Source organism: Podarcis cretensis (genome assembly GCF_951804945.1).
Source record: "Podarcis cretensis genome assembly, chromosome: 4".
NCBI lineage: Eukaryota > Metazoa > Chordata > Lepidosauria > Squamata > Lacertidae > Podarcis > Podarcis cretensis.
The window spans coordinates 43,581,854-43,602,324 of record NC_137173.1 but is presented as its reverse complement, the minus strand read 5'-3'; positions in this window follow the sequence as shown (position 1 = coordinate 43,602,324).

Below are 20,471 nucleotides of genomic sequence, written 5' to 3'. Positions count from 1 at the left end.
AGTCTTAAAATGAATTCAGCTGTATCATTTACCATTTCATTTTTATTAACTATATTACTATATCATTTCTCTGTTGTGTATCCCTGGGTATTTCTTCTTGAAAAAGAATTCTTACCATGTAGTTTCATTATGCCCCCCCCCCCAACTGCTTTAAATGGAGAGTCTGTGATTTATAGATTAGCTAGTACAATATTTTTAAATACAACTCTGCTGTATCCTTTACAGATCTTTTGTTGTATATGAAAGTATGGAATTCATTTCTTATGTTAACAAAAAATAGACATATCTGCTGTCTGTTATTCTGGAAATATTTCAGCTTGTTTAGAAGGTGAGGAGTTTTTGAATTTTGAACATTCTTTTCCATTTAGTGCAGAAATTTAAATGTTTCTATCAAAAACTTCTGGTCTGCTGAACAATGATCCATGTGGGAACAGTGAACAGTCTCTGTAAATTTGTTAGTAATGTAAAAGGCAAATCAGAGCTGACCTCGTAATGTCAAATCCCATTTAGAGCTGGTGAATGGGTTGGAGAGGAGGTACTTGGCATCTTTGGAACTGTATTAAGAAAGATGCAGCCAGAGAGTAGGATGAAAGCCAAATGCCACACAGATTTGGGCTTTCCAAATAATTTGGAGCTCATTTCCGCTGTAGCGTATTTCAGGAGAAAAGACACGGTTTTAATGAAGGGGCCGGTAGTGAAGAGATTCTGTGTACTTTCAGAAAAATGCCGAAGCTGATTACTTTGCCCTTCTGCATTCATGGTTCTTTTTCAACATCCTAAACCCTTATTAGCAGTTGCACTTTATACGCTTTGTCAGTGATGTAAGTTCACAGTGTACATTCACATAACATTGCTGAACTATCAGGTGTGAGCATAGCTGCAGCGCTGGGTGTCCTTAAACAGGTACTTTAGTGCATTCAATAGGTTACTGTTCCGAATGATTTCTTCTGGTAGCAAGTGTACATGGTTCTGTCTAAAGATCTCCATGTGCAAATGGAAGGCACTTTTGCTAATACATAGGGAGTTTCATGGATATTTTCCCTCACCTGCGCCAGGCGGAAGCCTCCATGGCCTCCATGTGGTTGATGAGTCTTCTGAAACAGCATGTAACACAACATGGAACCTTACAACCTGAGGACTAAAATCAGGATTCTACAATATTATTCCACAACAATGGCATTATATATTTGTATCTTGCTTTTCCTGCCAGGAGCTCAAGGTTGTGTATATTCTCCCCCACTCCCCCTTCTTATTTTTCGTAACATGCTTGTGAGGTTGACTATGCTAAGTTGAAATATGTAGATAAGCAGCAGTTCTTGCCAATAGATTGTGGTATGTGTTTGTGTGGGGGGAGGGGGGCTATTCCACATAGAATATACTGGGCCTAGGAAATCCTATTGGCATCCCTGCCTGCTGCCCCCACACGCTCCCTCCAGATCTACTCTGGAAGGTTGGGGCATTCTCAAAAGTAGCATGGAAAGCACAGGTGACTGCAAGGAGAGAAGAAGAGGAAGTCCCATTGCATCTGTTGGCTATTCAAAGAATTCAGTGAAACAGTTGACTCGCATCTGGGGGATTTGGGTTGGACTTCTATCTGTGCAATGGGCTTGCTGCTAAATCATTATCTCTTCCTCACCCACTTTCCTGGCTTATTTTTTCCTTGCCACAATTTTCCCCCCTACAAACCAAAATATTTTGTACTACTTAAAGCGTTTCTAAACATTTTCTAATGCAGCTCAGGGATGCGGAATATTAAGGGTTGGTATAGGTGTATGTGGGACGCAGGTGGCGCTGTGGGTTAAAGCCTCAGTGCCTAGGACTTGCCGATCGAAAGGTCGGCGGTTCGAATCCCTGCGGCGGGGTGTGCTCCCGCTGCTTGGTCCCAGCGCCTGCTAACCTAGCAGTTCGAAAGCACCTCCGGGTGCAAGTAGATAAATAGGGACCGCTTACCAGCGGGAAGGTAAACGGCGTTTCCGTGTGCGGCTCTGGCTTGCCAGAGCAGCGATGTCACGCTGGCCACGTGACCCGGAAGTGTCTCCGGACAGCGCTGGCCCCTGGCCTCAAGTGAGATGGGCGCACAACCCCAGAGTCTGTCAAGACTGGCCCGTACGGGCAGGGGTACCTTTACCTTTACTATAGGTGTATGTGGGTGTGTGAAACACATATGGGCATATATACAACCAGTTAGAACTAAGCAAAAGCTCTGGAGAAATTCTGGACTGTCATGATTTGCTGGTACTATAAACATACAAATGAGAAAGATGATTACATAGGGTGATATCCAATGCCGATTTTTTTCTTAGCATTGATTTCAATGGATCTATTTAGACTATGACTAATGTTGCATATGGGTGGCGCTGTGGTCTAAACCACAGAGCCTAGGGTTTGCTGATCAGAAAGTCGGCGATTTGAATCCCCGCGACGGTCCTGCTCCTGCCAACCTAGCAGTTCGAAAGCACGTCAAAGTGCAAGTAGATAAATAGATACTGCTCCGGCAGGAAGGTAAAGTGTTTCCGTGCGCTGCTCTTGTTCGCCAGAAGCAGCTTAGTCATGCTGGCCACATGACCTGGAAGCTATACACCAGCTCCCTCAGCCAGTAAAGCAAGATGAGCGCCGCAACCCCAGAGTCGGTCATGACTGGACCTAATGGTCAGGGGTCCCTTTACCTTTACCTAATGTTGCATATAACACATAATTTTTGCTTATCTTCTAAAAGTCTTGAGTGTCCTCTGCATAAGAGGAAATGTAACCCATAATGTAACATTGTCTCCTAAAGGAAATTATCTCATTCCATTTGCCCATTTATGGATGATGTACCAGGTGTACAGTGCCCATTATAAATAGTCTCTGCTGGGACTCTGGTGACCTTCCTACTTTCCTGTGCATTCTCCCAGTATTATTTTGGAATCATCAGGTATAGTCAAAAGATGCCTGCTTTTGGCTAAGCCTCTTAGTAGTTTACAAAGTCATTCATAAAGACTTTTAAAAGCTTCATCAGTTCCAGCTGTATGAGAAACAATGCAATGTAAGATAATCCTTTAAAAATAAAGCTGCCCTTGAAACACAGGTACATTAAAACAATGATCATTTACACCCTTCTCAATACAGCTTTCAGGAGTTTCACAGGGCAAGCCATTCCCTGAGCTGAAATGAAATCAAATTTCCTTTTCTAATTAAAGCTTGTACTTTTTGAGCCTCCTCTCCTTGTCTTCTTGCATGTGGAAAGGTTCTGCAGTGTGTGATGCGAGCCGTGTGGAATTCTAATTCAGAGATGGTGAATCAGTCCAAACTGATTTAAATTCTGTTGCAATAAGGGAGATCAGGGCATGCTTACGTAATCCCCAGGATTTTCACTGCAGCAGTATCACGAGTGGCAAAGGCAAGCAGTTCGGGGAGAATGGATGGGGAGTGATTTCTAACCCATTTTGTTTATCTGCACACAATTGTAAGGTCATGCTGTCACAAGGTACCAGAAGATTCCAGGGGAAGGCTCAAATTCTGCTCAGTAGGTTTCAGAGGGAACTCAAAGGTTGCAAATAGACATGCAAGACAAGCACTTTTGGCCTTTAGCTGATCCCAGAGTACCAGATCCCCAAACTCTCTAACATGATGTTTTACTTTTTGCTTAACAAGAGGGCAAAAAAACCATTCCCAATATAGGGCACAATGGAACTGGAGCATATACTGAAGTGTGTAAGCCATATATATAGAAACAAATGGAAACTGTACACCATTTCACAGATCTCCCCTGATTTCAATGAGCGTTGGACAGGAAATGGCTTGTAGATTGCACCCTGAGGTAGGGGGATTTTATACATCTAGAAAGGAAAGCTAGCATGCTTATTTCATAATCATAATCATAGAATTACCATCAATATTCTGATTCTGGGTCCCACTGAATTTCACAAAATTTTAACAAAGTGAAAACATCCAAAGTGGAAGCAAATGCTACTGCTTTACTTATAGCTACTTATGAAGCCAGCCCAAATCTCACAACATTTTCCAGTCAATGTCTGCTCCTAGAATCATAGAATTGTAGAGTTGGAAGGAACACTAACGGTCATGTAGTTCAACCCCCTGCAATGCAGGAATCATGCGAATCCTGTAAAGCAGACTTTCCATATGTGTCCTCTTGGTCATGCAGACCTAGAACACATATGACAGCATATTATTTACTCTGTTAGATGACTGAACACAGTGTAGAGCTGTACTTCCCAAAGTGAGAGGTTCCAACTGATGCATCCACTACAAAGTCCCACAGAGCACTAAGCAATCCCTCTGAATCTAAAGGTTTATTGGGCAGACCATTTTGATTGATTCTCCATCCTTGCAGCACCTGTCTCTCAAGCTAACCTACCTCACATGGATGTTGTGAGTCTGAAATGGGTACACTGGGGGCCCAGAAGGAGAACCACACCTGATGCTCTGATCCTGTGAATGTATAAGAAATGTATAGTCCTTAGTATTGTTTCTTGGGTTTCAACAATGGCATATTAAAATCATAATTCTGTCTCAGTTGAAGAGAAAAAAATATTGAATGGACATCATCATCATCTTCATCACTTTATTTTTATGCCGCCTTTCCATAGTTAGAACAGTGCTCAAGGTTGCTTACAACATGACAAGATTTACATAATTACCAACATAACAAAAGACATAAAAGATACACAACCAAATGGAAAACAATTTCCACATAAATCATGAAATCTAAAACTAAAAATGCAACATTAATATCAATAACAATTTAAAATGACATAAATAAAAAATAAAAACAATTTTAAAAAGGAGCCCTCTCTATTGAGCAGCAGCAGCAACAGTCCTTTATGGAGCCAGTCAGGCCCCGCCCCAAGCAAGGTGGAGAGAGGCAGGGCAGGGCAGGACTCTTCCGGCTCCCAGCAAGTCAGTCCTGGGCAGCATAGAGTTCTAGGAAGTCATTTTACAAAGCAACTGAGGTTAGCAATGTAAAATACTACTACTTTGACCTGACCCTGAACTTTTACACGGGCAAGCCTGCCTGCAGCATCAGTGATCTAATGATAGTGCGATGTTGCAGGGAAACCATTGTAGCATTATGTTTTACGGCTTTACAGTGGTAAAGCTGTTGACATACCTCATTCTAAACAATTGCATGCTACTAAAAGAAATTCTGGGTTTGGGCTGCTGCTAAATTGAACAAACCTTCGAGCTGAACTCAATAAAGTGGATTGATTGGAATCCCACTGGCATTTATAAAGGCACCCTCTATATGTCCACATGCTATGAGCAGCTTGCTAAGGCAGCAGTCTTGATTCTTTTCAAGCTCTCTATCCTGTGCGACTCCATTTTTTTTCAGGGAAAGTGCATTTCAGTCAAGGAGAGGGTCATGCTTTCTCGCCCTCACAGTCACTGCCAGGGGGCTTCCCCTTGACAGCACCCTCTGCGAACAGGAAAAAGGTCACCGTATCAAAAATATTCCAAAGCAAAGACACCTTGCCCTGAACAAAAATTGAAGGCTCATTTTCAGTGTGGAACAACCACACTCAAAGGATCTTGTCCCTCTGTGTTCTGCCTTATATTAGGTAAAACCAGTGCTCCCCCCCTCCCCGCAAGGCAGTGGTTTTCCCCCTAAAGATTCTCCTAGTTCAGAATTCTGTTCCCACAATGGCCAACCAGATTTAGGAAGCTCTCCTGTGGTTGTTTCCCAGCAACTGGTCTTAACAGGGATGGAAAACTAAGGCTTGAGGGATGAATGTGTCTCCTGGCCTCTATTCAACCCCTTATCTTGCCCCTTCCGCAGGCCACCCTGCCTCACTAGGCCAGCTATATGCTCTCCTTGAGTGCTTTTGCCTGGTTTGAATGCACCCTTGAACTGTGATAACACTTATTACTTGCCTGGATGGATCTGTGGGTGGTGCATGTTTGTCTGTGAGGAAACATCTGACTTCAGCATGGCTGGAATATAACCTTCTATACGGGTCACATCTGTTGCTTCACTCCCTTTTGTGTCTGGGCCAGCCTGCCACTGACACGTGGACCCTGGAAAGTGGCCCATAAGGAAATGTTGCACTTCAGCCTGGAAAAAAAATCAACCCCCAATCCCCGCTTTATCTGGAGTTATCTAAGATATCTAAGTTATCTTGCATGCAAAGTCTACTCCAATGACTTGCTTATTTAGAGTGCATCTTCCCTGAGGACAGACATTTCTCTGTTGGGAATGTTTGACTGGTCCAAATTCAACCTAAATGTAGAGATGGGGAAAAGCAAGGCCTGAGCAGTTGATCATACAGAGACACAGTGGGCAGCCTCCTCTTTGGACTCACGGGAGATGTATTGTTTTTTAAAATGAGTTTATTTTTGATGGCACACAGTATGGGGAAAATTGGCCAAGAGACTTGTCTGCCTCTGATTTGCTTCTACCAAAAGCAGTTGAAAAAACAGAATGACCTTGATACTTCTATCTTACAGCTCCAGAATATGGGTCCAATGCGGTGCTGCAAAATACTTGAAAAAACTCCCAGGCATATAGAAAAGAAGAGCTGCTATTTCCCTGTGAAGTCGAAGGTAGAAGCCTGTAAAAAAACAAAGTCGTTCTCTGGCTCTGCCTGTGATTGCAATTCTTATGCTCCTAAATTTAAAAATTAATTTATTGCCACTGCCAGCAGGATGCCTATTTGCCGTTTGTCAGGAAAAATGTTGATTACCAGGAGCAGCTTTTTAGATGCAAATCTAATTCCCAGAGAATCGCTTCGAATTTCTGTGCTAATGATACTAATGCAAGTTTCTCCCAACTACTACTTTCTGCTTGGGCTAATACCCTTCAGCTCTGAAGTTTATCACCAGCCTAATGACAACCTGGAAATCCCAACTCTCTCTCAAAGGGATGATAAATGTTATCTGCCAATCTCTTCCACTGAATAAACTCACTTTGATCTGCATTAATCACATTTGGCAGAAGCTGTTCAAGCCTGCTAGCAGCAATCTTGGTGAACAGCTTGGCATTATTGCTTAATAATGAAGTGGAACAGTATTAAAACACACACAACCTGAAGGATCCTTCTTTCTCTCATCCCAAAGTCAATGATACAAGCATCCCATTAAATGAATAGAGCAGAAATAGAATCTGACTATAAAACAAAAGAAAAGTTCCTCCTACCCATTTTCCTGAAGAAACAGTTGTGTTTTAAGTTATGGCATTCCACCCTAATTTGCTTTGCTCTTCTTCTTCTTCTTTTTTTTAAAAAGCTGGAATAATCTGCCTTTCTGTGTGAAAGCACAAAATATCAAATAGATGAAAACATGAACTATAAAAACCTACATGTCATTGTTGAATACCTCAAAGTCAGCATTTATGACTGCAACTCGCTTTCTATTGAAGTCAATGGAGCTTTGTAATTGGTTCACATTTTTCAGACAAGTTATTATGCATCCCAATGGGGCAGGGATCGATGCTGTAAACTAAGCAGTGCCACCTGGAGTCAAAATTCTCTCTGTGCCTCTCTCTTCTAAATGCACACACACATATGCACTGGCTCAAGCAACTCATTTGCAGGGCAGCCAGGCCTTTCTAAACCTTTGACTAGGACATTCTCCAGTGAAAGCTTCGCTGAAATGAATGAGGGCAGAACAAGAGCATAACTGAGCTCATGCGACCTCATGCAGTTTCCCTTGACGGGGCTTGTGCAAGATTCATTTCTGGTGGATTGTGCCCTAAATCAGTATGGATGGGCCTCCTGCTCTTCAGGCAAAAGCATCTTCCAACGCTCACAGAAATGAATTCAATTACCTTTAAATTAAATGGTCCACATACAGACTCTACTTATATTAATTAACCTCTGTCTTTAGAGTCCACAGGGGTTTAGTGATGGATTAGTTTTGTACTGTGCCTCCATTCAAGTGTGCATTTTCTCTCTCTCTTAAGATTAGTATTGCAAAGGCTCGTATGTGTGCTCCATCTTACGCATGGTAGGAGTCCTACCTGATTCAATGACAACTGCTCAAAATGTAGTCTACTTGTAAGTACCTGAGGAACAAATTGCTGAGCTGTATGTTATCAAGAAAGGACACCTATTACACCTATTAAGAACTCACATTGTACAATGGTATTCAATTGCATAATAAATGGCTCCTGGCTAAAGATTATTCTCAGAGCACGTAGCATCAGGAAGCAAATATTTTGTTGAAGTACCTGGAAATGCTTCTGGTTTCTTTCCACCCTCTTCCAGCCCCTGCACCCACTGGATTTGTTCTAGAGGGCCCCTGAGCATATTTTGCCTGGGCACAGGGGGCTGACATAAGGCAGGATGAGAGAATTGCTGAGCGTAAATCAAATTGGCCTGCAAAAAGGCTAGTTGAGGTGAGGAACTTTAATGTAATTGCTTTGTTTGGTTTATGCAGTGGGGAAACCTCATCAGGAGGGCTTTATCTCAGAAACCTCATCAGGAGGGCTTTAAACTGACTAATGTGGGGGAGGGAGACAGTGCTCCTGAAGGTAGGAGTCTATCAATTGATGAAGATGATCATCCAAATGTCATAGACCAAATGGAGCAAACAGCACGCACACCTAGTGGTGGGAGGAAAAAATCCTTAAATAAGAGACACGGGGGAATGATTAATGGACTTCAATGTCTGTACACTAATGCACAAAGCATGGGAAATAAACAAGATGAGCTTGAGCTCTTGGTACAGCAAACTAAATATGACATAATAGGCATCACTGAAACCTGGTGGGATAAGTCCTATGACTGGAATATAATAATGGAGGGTTACAATGTATTTCAGAGAAACAGACCAGACAAAAAAGGAGGAGGAGTGGCGTTATATGTCAGGGATGTGTATACCTGTGAAGAGATCCAAGATTTAGAACCTCAAAGCCAAAGTGAGAGCATTTGGGTCAAAATTAAGGGAGAGAAGAATAACAGGGACCTCATTGTGGGAGTTTACTATAGATCCCCAAGCCAAACGGAGGACATAGATGATGCCTTCCTGGAACAGATGGCCAAGCATGCAAAAGGAAGGGAGATAGTAGTAATGGGGGACTTCAATTACCCGGATATTTGCTGGATGTCAAACTCAGCCGAGAGCATAAGGTCAAACAGATTCCTCACTGGCCTTGCAGACAACTTCGTTGTCCAGAAAGTGGGAGAAGCAACAAGAGGAACAGCCATTTTAGATCTGGTCCTAACCAATGTTGATGACCTGGTTAGTGGGGTAGAAGTGGAAGGATCATTAGGCGCGAGTGATCATGCTCTTCTGAAGCTTACTATACAGCGAAAAGGAGCAGCCAAGCATACTAGGACTCAATTTCTTGACTTTAAGAAAGCCGACTTCATAAAACTTAGGGAAGTGCTGGGTGAGATCCCATGGACAGTAATACTAAAAGGAAAGGGAGTTCATGATGGCTGGGAGTTTGTTAAGAGGGAGATAGTAAAAGCACAACTTCAGGCAATACCAATGAGACGGAAACATGGAAGGTGCCTAAAGAAGCCAGGGTGGCTATCTAAAGAACTTTTAACTGAGTTAAGATTAAAAAAGGATGTGTACAAAAAATGGAAAAGGGGGGAAACCACCAAAGAGGAATTCAAACAAATAGCCAGCACGTGTAGACACAAAGTCAGAAAAGCTAAAGCACAGAATGAACTCAGGCTTGCTAGAGAGGTTAAAAGCAACAAAAAAGGCTTTTATGGGTATGTTCGTAGCAAAAGGAAGAACAAAGAAACAGTGGGGTCACTCAGAGGAGAAGATGGTGAAATGCAAACAGGGACACAGAAAGGGCTAAACTCCTCAATGCCTTCTTTGCCTCAGTCTTCTCCGATAAAGAAAACAATGCCCGACCTGAAGAATTTGGAGCAAATGATTCAGCAGAGGAAACACAGCCCAGAATAACTAAGGAGATAGTACAAGAATCCTTGGCTAGTTTAGATGTATTCAAGTCTCCAGGGCCAGATGAACTGCATCCAAGAGTATTAAAAGAACTGGCAGATGTGATCTCAGAGCCACTGGCAGTCATCTTTGAGAATTCCTGGAGAACAGGCGAAGTCCCGGCAGACTGGAGGAGGGCAAATGTTGTCCCTATTTTCAAAAAGGGGAAAAGAGAGGACCCAAATAATTACCGCCCAGTCAGTCTGACATCAATACCAGGGAAGATTCTGGAGCAGATCATTAAGCAAACAGTCTGTGAGCACCTAGAAAGGAATACTGTGATCACCAATAGTCAGCATGGATTTCTGAAAAATAAGTCATGTCAGACTAACCTGATCTCATTTTTTGACAGAATTACAAGCCTGGTAGATGAAGGGAACGCAGTAGATGTAGCCTACCTTGATTTCAGCAAGGCATTTGACAAGGTGCCCCATGATATTCTTGTAAAGAAGCTGGTAAAATGCAGACTTGACTATGCTACCACTCAGTGGATTTGTAACTGGCTGACTGACCAAACCCAAAGGGTGCTCATCAATGGTTCCTCTTCATCCTGGAGAAGAGTGACTAGTGGGGTGCCACAGGGTTCTGTCTTGGGCCCGGTCTTATTCAACATCTTTATCAACGACTTGGATGATGGACTCAAGGGCATCCTGATCAAATTTGCAGATGAAACCAAACTGGGAGGGGTGGCTAACACCCCAGAGGACAGGATCACACTTCAAAACGACCTTGACAGATTAGAGAACCGGGCCAAAACAAACAAGATGAATTTTAACAGGGAGAAATGTAAAGTATTGCACTTGGGCAAAAAAAAATGAGAGGCACAAATACAAGATGGGTGACACCTGGCTTGAGAGCAGTACATGTGAAAAGGATCTAGGAGTCTTGGTTGACCACAAACTTGACATGAGCCAACAGTGTGACGCGGCAGCTAAAAAAGCCAATGCAATTCTGGGCTGCCTTATGAGGAACGGCTAAGGGAGCTGGGCATGTTTAGCCTGGAGAAGAGTAGGTTAAGGGGTGATATGATAGCCATGTTCAAATATATAAAAGGATGTCACATAGAGGAGGGAGAAAGGTTGTTTTCTGCTGCTCCAGAGAAGCGGACACGGAGCAATGGTTCCAAACTACAAGAAAGAAGATTCCACCTAAACATTAGGAAGAACTTCCTGATAGTAAGAGCTGTTTGACAGTGGAATTTGCTGCCAAGGAGTGTGGTGGAGTCTCCTTCTTTGGAGGTCTTTAAGCAGAGGCTTGGGGATGCAGGTGGCGCTGTGGGTTAAAGCCTCAGCGCCTAGGACTTGCCGATCGAAAGGTCGGCGGTTCGAATCCCTGCGGCGGGGTGTGCTCCCGCTGCTTGGTCCCAGCGCCTGCCAACCTAGCAGTTCGAAAGCACCTCCGGGTGCAAGTAGATAAATAGGGACCGCTTACCAGCGGGAAGGTAAACGGCGTTTCCGTGTGCGGCTCTGGCTCGCCAGAGCAGCGATGTCACGCTGGCCACGTGACCCGGAAGTGTCTCCGGACAGCGCTGGCCCCTGGCCTCTTAAGTGAGATGGGCGCACAACCCCAGAGTCTGTCAAGACTGGCCCGTACGGGCAGGGGTACCTTTACCTTTACCTTTAAGCAGAGGCTTGACAACCATATGTCAGGAGTGCTCTGATGGTGTTTCCTGCTTGGCAGGGGGTTGGACTCGATGGCCCTTGTGATCTCTTCCAATTCTATGATTCTATGATTCTATGATTCTATGACAGGGAGTTGTACTCACCACATTAAAAGTATGAGGTGGCCCAGGGGTCTGTTTTTTTGTAGGGGAAAATAATTTTGGACACATCTACAGTGGCACATGGCTCTTCTCACGAAGATTTCCCTTTCCACCTTTAGCAACTTTCAGGATTCAAACATGAAGGCAAGAAGGCATTAGCACCTTGAACATCAATTCCAAAGGATCGTGAGCCATTTCATTTAAACTGTTTTCAGTTCTGTGCATCCTAAGGGCACTGAAGACATTTTAAAATTCCTCATGTAGAGATTCTATATGTCAATTTTCATTCTGACATGACAAATTGTTTTAATTTTATATAGAACAGAACTTAATAATGAGAGCCAGCATGATGTAGTGGTTTCAGAGTTGGCCTAGGACCTGGGTGCAAATCCCCATTCAGACATGAAGTTCACTGGGTGAGCTTGGACCAATCACTGCGTCATAGCCTAACCTTCTTCACAGCGTTATTGTGATGATAAAGGGGGTGGGAGAGAAGACTAAGTACGCTACCTTGAGCTCCTCAGAAGAAAGGTGGGGTATTAATGTAATACCAAAAAAGTGATCTGTCTTAACTATGTAAAATTCCTGACACCTGCAAAGTGGTTCTTAGGTAACCACCAGAATTGTTGAGTTTTTTTTGGGGGGGGGGGACCTAAATAGTGATTTTAAACTGTTTTGAGCTGTTTTCCCTGACATTTTGCCTATTCAACAAAATTACCCCCAATGCAATTTTTACACCTGAAAACCAGAACATGTCAGGAATTTTCCTGATCTATGGTGAGCCTATATATATTAATTGATTTCCTTTTATTCTTTTATGGATTCAGAATAGAGTACGAATCGGAAGATCCTATGACGTGACACCTAACCCCACTTAAGGACAAGAGGTGTTCTGTATCTCCGCTTCAGCATTGTGCTCAGACTCAGTGCACATGCAGCTTCTGATTAGATGCGGGAATGAAGCCAAAAGCTCTAATCCCAAATATATACTGGGAAGTAAACTCAAGTGACATTAATAGAACTTAACTCCAAGTAAATATATTTAAGATGGAAACTTTTTTCTAGCAAAGGATCAGTGATTTACTACAATTCAGAGGCTGTAGGCAAGAGCTTTACAATCTGTTGATACAAGTAAAGCAACAACATGAAACATACATTTCCCACAGTGTATTGTCCAATTTAAATTACTTCTGAGCCACAGAACTGTAAAAGACTCCCAGATTGGTAAGGGGAAGGAAATAATGTCTCATTACAATTATTTCTCCCCTTTCACTCTCACGTTGAAAGTTCAGTTAAACAAAACTATTAGCAGGCAGAAAGCCTACTGGATGTTTGTGAGGCAATGCTGCTAACCTATTTGTGTAGGGGCTTAAGCAAACGTCCCCCCCCAACCTCCTATGATTTTGACCATGCAGGTTTTTAGGATAATTGATTATGATTGTTTACTAATGGGTCCTTGGATGGCTTTTAAAGAGGATTAGACATATTCATGGTTACTAGCCATGATGGCCATGTTCTACCTCCTCTAAATACCAAAGGGACGTGGGTGGTGCAAGCTATAAGCCACCGAGCCTCTTGGGCCTGCCGATCAGAAGGTCGGCAGTTCAAATCCCCACAGTGGGGTGAGCTCCTGCTGCTCTGTCCCACCACCTGCTAACCAAGCAGTTCAAAAGCACGCCAGTGCAAGTAGATAAATAGATATCACTGTGATGGGAAGGTAAACGGCGTTTCCATGTACTCTAGTTTCTGTCACACCATTCCATTGCACCAGAAGCAGTTTAGTCATGCTGACCACATGACCCGGAAAGCTGCCTGTAGACAAACACTAGCTGCCTTGGCCTGAAAGTGAGATAAGCGCCACAACCCCATAGTCGCCTTTGACTGGACTTAAACGTCCAGGGGTCCTTTACCTTTTACCTTTAGCTTTGCCTTGCTTGAAATCACAGGTGCCTCGAGTGCCATTGCATAGGCATTTGGTTGGCCACTGTAAGAACAGGATTCTGGGTTAGATGGGTCATTGACCAGGCCCAACGTATGTTTCTTTGGGTGCCCAAACTAGACTACTGTGTGTGGTTGCTGTTTTGTCACATCTAAAGGGTACATTTAATTCCCTACTTCCCCTCTGATTCTTGTGTGAAATTCATATCAATGGTCTGATTCTCTGCACTCACTTTATGCACACACATAAAGTCCCTCAACTAAGGCAATGGATACTTCAGCTTCACAGAATATTAGTTCTGATGGGCATGTACTAAATGACCCAAGTTGCCAAGTGTCACTACTAGCTGTGCTGCTAGTAGTGAAAGAACTCAGAAGATAGGCCCATGATATAAATCTGCATGTGCTAATTTATATGTACAGTTGTCTCTGGAAAATTATGGTGGTAGGGGGCACAATGCTTTGCAGTGCTCCCAGATGCTCTATAAGGAAAGTTGTTTGTTGTTATTGTTTTTCAAAAGTCAGGGAGGGATCTAGGCCATGCTGCAAAAAACCCAGGGCTTTGCCTCCCTGGGGCCCCCTTACAATGCCCCTCCCTGCTCCCCTTTCTCAGCCTCACATTTTCACCAAGTTTCCATTTGTGATTCCTTAGTCTGCAAGTTTGGCAAAATTTATGCTTTTCTGCTACAGTTGCAAGTTAGGTATACCAATTTTAAAGGTATTTTTTTCAGATGATCTATCCTCATAGCTGAGTACCTAAATTTCACTATCACTCATTCTTACTTTTGTGTGTGTGAATATATTATACCATAACAGACCATGGTCTTATTTCTAAGTCATGTTGCACAATGATTGACATGGCTGTTATTTTGAAATGGAATTATGTATCCTAAGGAGAAGTCTAGGTCAATTTATCACAGTGTCTTTGCGCCTATCATAAGTTATTGAACTCCTGTGATAAATCAATCTGATATAATTTACAAGATAGAAGATGAAAAAATTTAAATTAATCAAAAGCTGAAATAGCAACTTGATTCAAAGCTGCCTTCCTCAGGTGATAACTTACTCTGTTATAAAGTATCTCTCACTGTGCTAACAATCCTAATTTTGCCTTTGGCATTCAATTATAATTTCAAAATTCACCTGGACATATAACCTCTGACACTTATTTAAGTTCATATACATGATACTATAATCCAATGCTAATAAGGACCAAGGCTTTTAATTATAATTCACAACACAGCGACTCAAGCCTCTCTGAAAAGCTGTAACATCCGAAAAATACGTTTTCTCAAAAATCACTAGGTGATATTGCTCAAGGTGTGTGTTTTGCTTTTGAACTAAGTGTGTAAACAGAAGCATTCAGTCAGGTCTCAAAACCATGGTTCTTCCTGAATACAATTTCTAGTTTTATCACAGTTTTGAGATGAAAAATGTATTCAAAATTAGTTGACACGATTTTGTTAATGAAACCCACTTTACAAATGTAAGTACTTTGCCATTTATTTTTTTCATGTATCCTTTTAGAATTAAATGCGTAATCGAGTATTTCACCACTAGAATTTCAGCAGATGTGCACAACCACTATACAGCTTTGTTTTGCTGTTGATGTAGCTAAGGTAGCAGACTGAATACAGGTAAGTTCAAGAGTTTGGTCCTGTTTTCTGAGGACAAGTTTTAAAGGGGGGGGGAGTTTTCCTACAAAGGAAAAATCACATTTCTGAAAGATTTTTTAAATTTTATAACCCCTATTCCCCTCACAGAGCTATGATATCCCAAATGGCTTAACAACCCACCCTTCTTTTCAGAGATCTCTGGGAATTGTAGTTCTGTGAGGGAACAGGGGTCTTCTGAAAATTCTCAGCACTCGTCATTGGTAATGTGGCATTAATAATGCTTTAAATGTATGGTGTGGATGTGACGTAAATGTATTCATACAGTGTGCTACAGAGCATTTTCTACATACACATAGAGCTTCCCTTGTACCCAGATTATAATAATCCCAGAAGAGGTGTTTGTAATGGATGAATAGCACAGCAAAAGAGGCCACAGATTCAAAGGACATTTAAAGGACATGTCATCTCCAAATAATGTGTCTAGATCCAGCCTAGGACTGTTTTGGGGGAATCCATGTGCTTTTAATGTGTGGTGTGGATGTGACCTTTGTATCAAAGCCTCCTGACTGCAAGAAGGGGGTATGTTATCCCAAAAGATGGTGTTATCTTCTTCCATGAAGGAGGATACTAAATAGGAGATGAGCCTCTCTTGGGAACAGTTGTCATTCTAGCAAATTCTGCCACTGCAGTATGTAAGGCCACATAATCCTTGAAGTCCACTCCGGTGCTATGATTATATTGTGTTTGAAGTCAAGTATCTTCTAAATATCAGTCCTACAAGGATGTTTTTGCAAATGTCAAATCAGTAGGAATCAATTTCTTTTCACACAGCCGTTTGCTGGAGGCAATAATTTACAGGAGGGGGTGGCATTATTGAAGCAAACTGCTCCAAGTTTCAATCAAAATTTATGTCAGATAAGGGATAATCGTAGGAATCTGCTTGCATAAATCAGATCACTCAAAACTTTTTAAAAAGGTTAATGTAAACAGCATGCAACCATTTACTATTTTTATTTTGTTTTTAAAGATTAAGGGATTTATTTCCTTTCAGACTGGATTTATGTTACTTAGAATTTTCTGCTGAAAAATATGGTTACCTGCCAGCAGCGTAGGCTCCAAAATTCTATTGCTTAGCCACTGTCAAACCTTGACAGAATTTAAGCCATCTAGCTCTTTTCCTACTTTTAAACACACTTCAATATCCTAGTTCAGCAAGAGTGTGAAAAATTAGCAGTGCAAACAGGTTTTTGCCCCTATACAGTGAAACCACCAAAATGCATTTATTCATCACATTTGCATGCCATTGCTTTTCAGATAGGCATAGATGCAGATAAAATTGGGATAATCTCCTAACCTGCTCAGAACCTACATTCATCATCTCAGACCCTTCTTTGTGTGTTATTGTATTGCCAATGGGGCAATGGTTCGTTTCGATTCAGGGAGGCAAGAGAGAACAGCAGATTTGCTCTTTAACAGAGTTTATTTACATAGGGTTGCCATATTTCAAAAAGTAAAAACCAGGACACCTCCAAAATTGTTGAGCTGATGTCAGTTCTGCCTTTGAAATATGGGAAAAGCTGGACGTATGGCAACCCTAATTTATAGGATGAGGATACAAAGAACAAAAGCAAAGCAAAAGCAGATGCCGCTCTCTGTTGACTAGAGTCAGTACAGATTCCAGACAGCCAAGGTACTGCTCTTGTGCCATCCTAAGGTCTATTCTTCCCAAGCAGAAATGCTATTTGGGCCATTGACTCATGCTGATGAAATTAACTGAGGCACTAACCACCTGTCCCAGTATTTGGGGTTCCTATCAGAAATATGTACATACATATTTCAAAATATGTGCACATGTGATCACTGTGACAGGTGTCACAGGTGGTCAGTCATTTCACAATGTGCCAGACATGGCCCAGATCCACTCAGCATTAATATTCACTGCTTGAAAGGAAAGCATTGACCAAGAATCTGACTAAGCAGAAAATGCATGCATGAGGTTTGATCTAGTAGTTCTGTTGTGCATTAACTCCCACTGATTAGCTGACACATTTATGTGTATTAGCACTTTTATTGTAAATATGCCTAAGAGGGGATGGCAGGAGTATCTCTCAAAAGGGAAATAAATAAACATAGGAGGCAGATCTGGGACATTGATTTGTTGTAGTTATTGTCTTGCTGAGAGTTTGTTAATTCTTGCTAAGCAAATACTGTTTTTCTTTTGAGGAAAATGACTGCAGTAGCTTCCTGCAGTGATCTGAGCAGCCTTTAAAGTGATTGAGATTTCCTTCCACAAAGCACATACGCAGGCTTACTTAGAGGCAAAATAAAGATTCCACACTGTCATTTAAAATAAAGTATTATCAGACAGCGATTACGGTTAATGCAATTTTTCAAAGGGTACTCCTGATCCAATTAAAACTAATGCAGTATAGCCTGCAACAGTAAACAGGAAGACCTGTGGGAACACTCAGATCACATTAGGACATCTTGAACTATTAGGAAAGAGTTGATAACTAGTAAAGGACTGCTTAACTAATGTTGAAAGCATGGTCTCTGATCAATAAGAAATTCAAGAATATTAAACCATCTTATTGGTGATTTAAGTTATTCTGCATTTGTTTTAGATGTGATAATCAATATACTTCTGCACAACAATGCTGCTATTTAATAGAAATATGAATGGGAAAGGTTCATGAATTGTCATAGGTTAAATCTTCTAGACTAAACTCTTCTGAGTACATATTGAAACATATTGGGCTGATTCAGACTTTCCCTTTGAGCTCCAGCCTGCCCATTGCTGCTAGGCACCTACCTCGGTTAGAATGGAGACGTTGACTGTGCCATCCTAAACACACTTACTAGGAAGTAAGTCCTGTTAAGCACAATAGGATTTACCTGAGTAGACCTGCACTGAAATGTGCCACGTGTTTGTTAATGATCCTTTCAATATCCTGAACCAATACCAGTGTTTCGTATTGTGCAAAATGTCCACTCTTGGAACTACAATTTGTAAATATTGAGTCTGTATCAACATGTTAGTTATAATATTTTCTACCATTACAAATTTCTGTGTTAATATTTTGATTTCCTAGTTTAGTTTGCAGAGGCTCACTGTGGACTGGTTGCTATAGTGTGCCCCTGCTGAACCCCATATCTCACAGATAAACACTCATGCTTTGTCTTCCTAAAATAAGGGTTATCACTGCATGAACTTTCCGGTCCCTTCCCTTCCCTCCTACAGCCTGTCTTGATGGCAGGAACCAAAGAGTTGTATCTGTAATAGACACATGGAAGGGAATACTAGCAATAAATTGAACTTTGTGGCAGCAGCTATTTTGAGGTGTTTTTTAAAAGTAAACTGTAAACAGAATAATGTTAAATTTCCTTGTTCAATTCTTCAGTATCGTTTGGCATCACTTTGCAAAGTTTGTGGCAGCAACATTTATTATGTACATCATTTTTCTTTGCCAGGAAAAAAAAGTTCTTTCTTATCTACTTTACTCATCTATTCTCTCCAAAGCAAAATATATCATCCAACAGCTTCCTTGCACTTTCTCCGCAACTCTACATCTGCTTAGAGCTCACTTTACAACCAATATGGTATGAAGCACCAGGATACTAGAATTAAATGGACTATATGCTGTTTCATCGTCATTTGGTATGATTTAAATCAATCCACGCTGTTAATGAAAACTCCTTTTCTCTTTTAATTTTGCATGCTTTTCAGGAATAATGCTGCACATAAAAAGCTACCAATTGTCTTTTAAATTAAGTGATGTCTTTATATACATTAGCTCTTATTCCTCCCACTTCTCTTTAAGCTCTCAAAGAGCAAGATTTATTGTGGCATGTCAAGGAGTTGAAGAGCCTTCTAAAATATGCATAAAGGAAGGCTGGGCTCTCCTCTGGCTGAGAGCTAACAGCTTGAGGACTCTGCAGTTGAAGAAGAGAGATTTCCTAGGCCTGCTGCCAGGCTCTTGAGATCTTTTCAGGATGCTCCCAGCATCCCCACTCCTTCTTTTAGTGTTGAAAATGCTTTCCAAATAGTATTATAGTCATGGTCACAGCACTATTCTCAGATGCACCATTATTGTTTTTGTGTGTTACATCTGGGACATGGAAGCTGAAAACAATGACTGTTTAGATCTATTTATTTAAATAGACATGGCCCACACTTGCCATAATGAGGGTTGAATCATACAAGGCTATTTTTCTAACTTTTAATGCCCCTTTCAGTCCAAATGTGTAGCTTTCATAGCCCATTCTTTAAAGTAATGGGCTGATTTGCAATGAGATCTCCTTGCCCCCACGTTCCAGTCCTCCTCACTGGCTCAGCCCCACTTTCATGAACAAGAAGTCAGATTCATCTCTGTAGCCTCTTCCTTATTTCTCCTAATAGACACATTTTCTTCTTCTATCAATTTAGTAGGTAATGAAATATATGAGAGAGAAACTTGATAGTGCCAACCAAAGGAAGTCATTTCCCAGACTGATGTTCCTCTGGGTTCCTTTCAGGTTTATGGTTCTTTCTACTCCCCCATGGCATTTCAAATGACTCATGCTGGCCTCTTAAAGACTTGCAGCATTACCCAACTGGTAATCTGCAGATCTCAGCCTCACACTGAGGCAACAGTTACTGTGCTCCCTCATCCTCAAATGTCTTATCACCACAAATGTCTCATCACCTCAGTGATCCATTTGGTATAAAGCAAACAACTAAAAATTCCCCAGGATGCACTGTGTGACTTCGTATGACTTAATGTGAGTCACAGTTCATCCCTTGAATCTTTCCTCAATACAAAAGATGATCCCCATAACCTGAAAATCGATCCTTCCATTGATTAACTCTGAGTAGATGTGAGCAATCTTCCAGCAGACCTTCAGACTCTATTTCCCTTTCATAAGGAAGTAGAATAATATAGACTTCCATCCACATTAGCCAGCCTATAAGATACTAATTTCCCAGCCAAAGTGACAAGGCAGCGCCCACAGCTACAACAATTATTTGGCTTGTTTCAGTGTTCAGGTAGAGATGAAGAAAGTGCTGTTGCACTCAGATTCTCCTTGCAGGCTTCCCATGGGCATCTGGCTAGCACTGTGAGAACAGATGAGCCATTGGTCTGATCTAGTATGGATCTTATATGCTTTGCTGGGAGATATGCACAGAACACTTAAGTTCAAGGCAAATATCTCACCCACAGGCTCAGACTGAGTTGGAACAACAGTTCAATTATGGGCCAGTTCATGCAACACTTTTG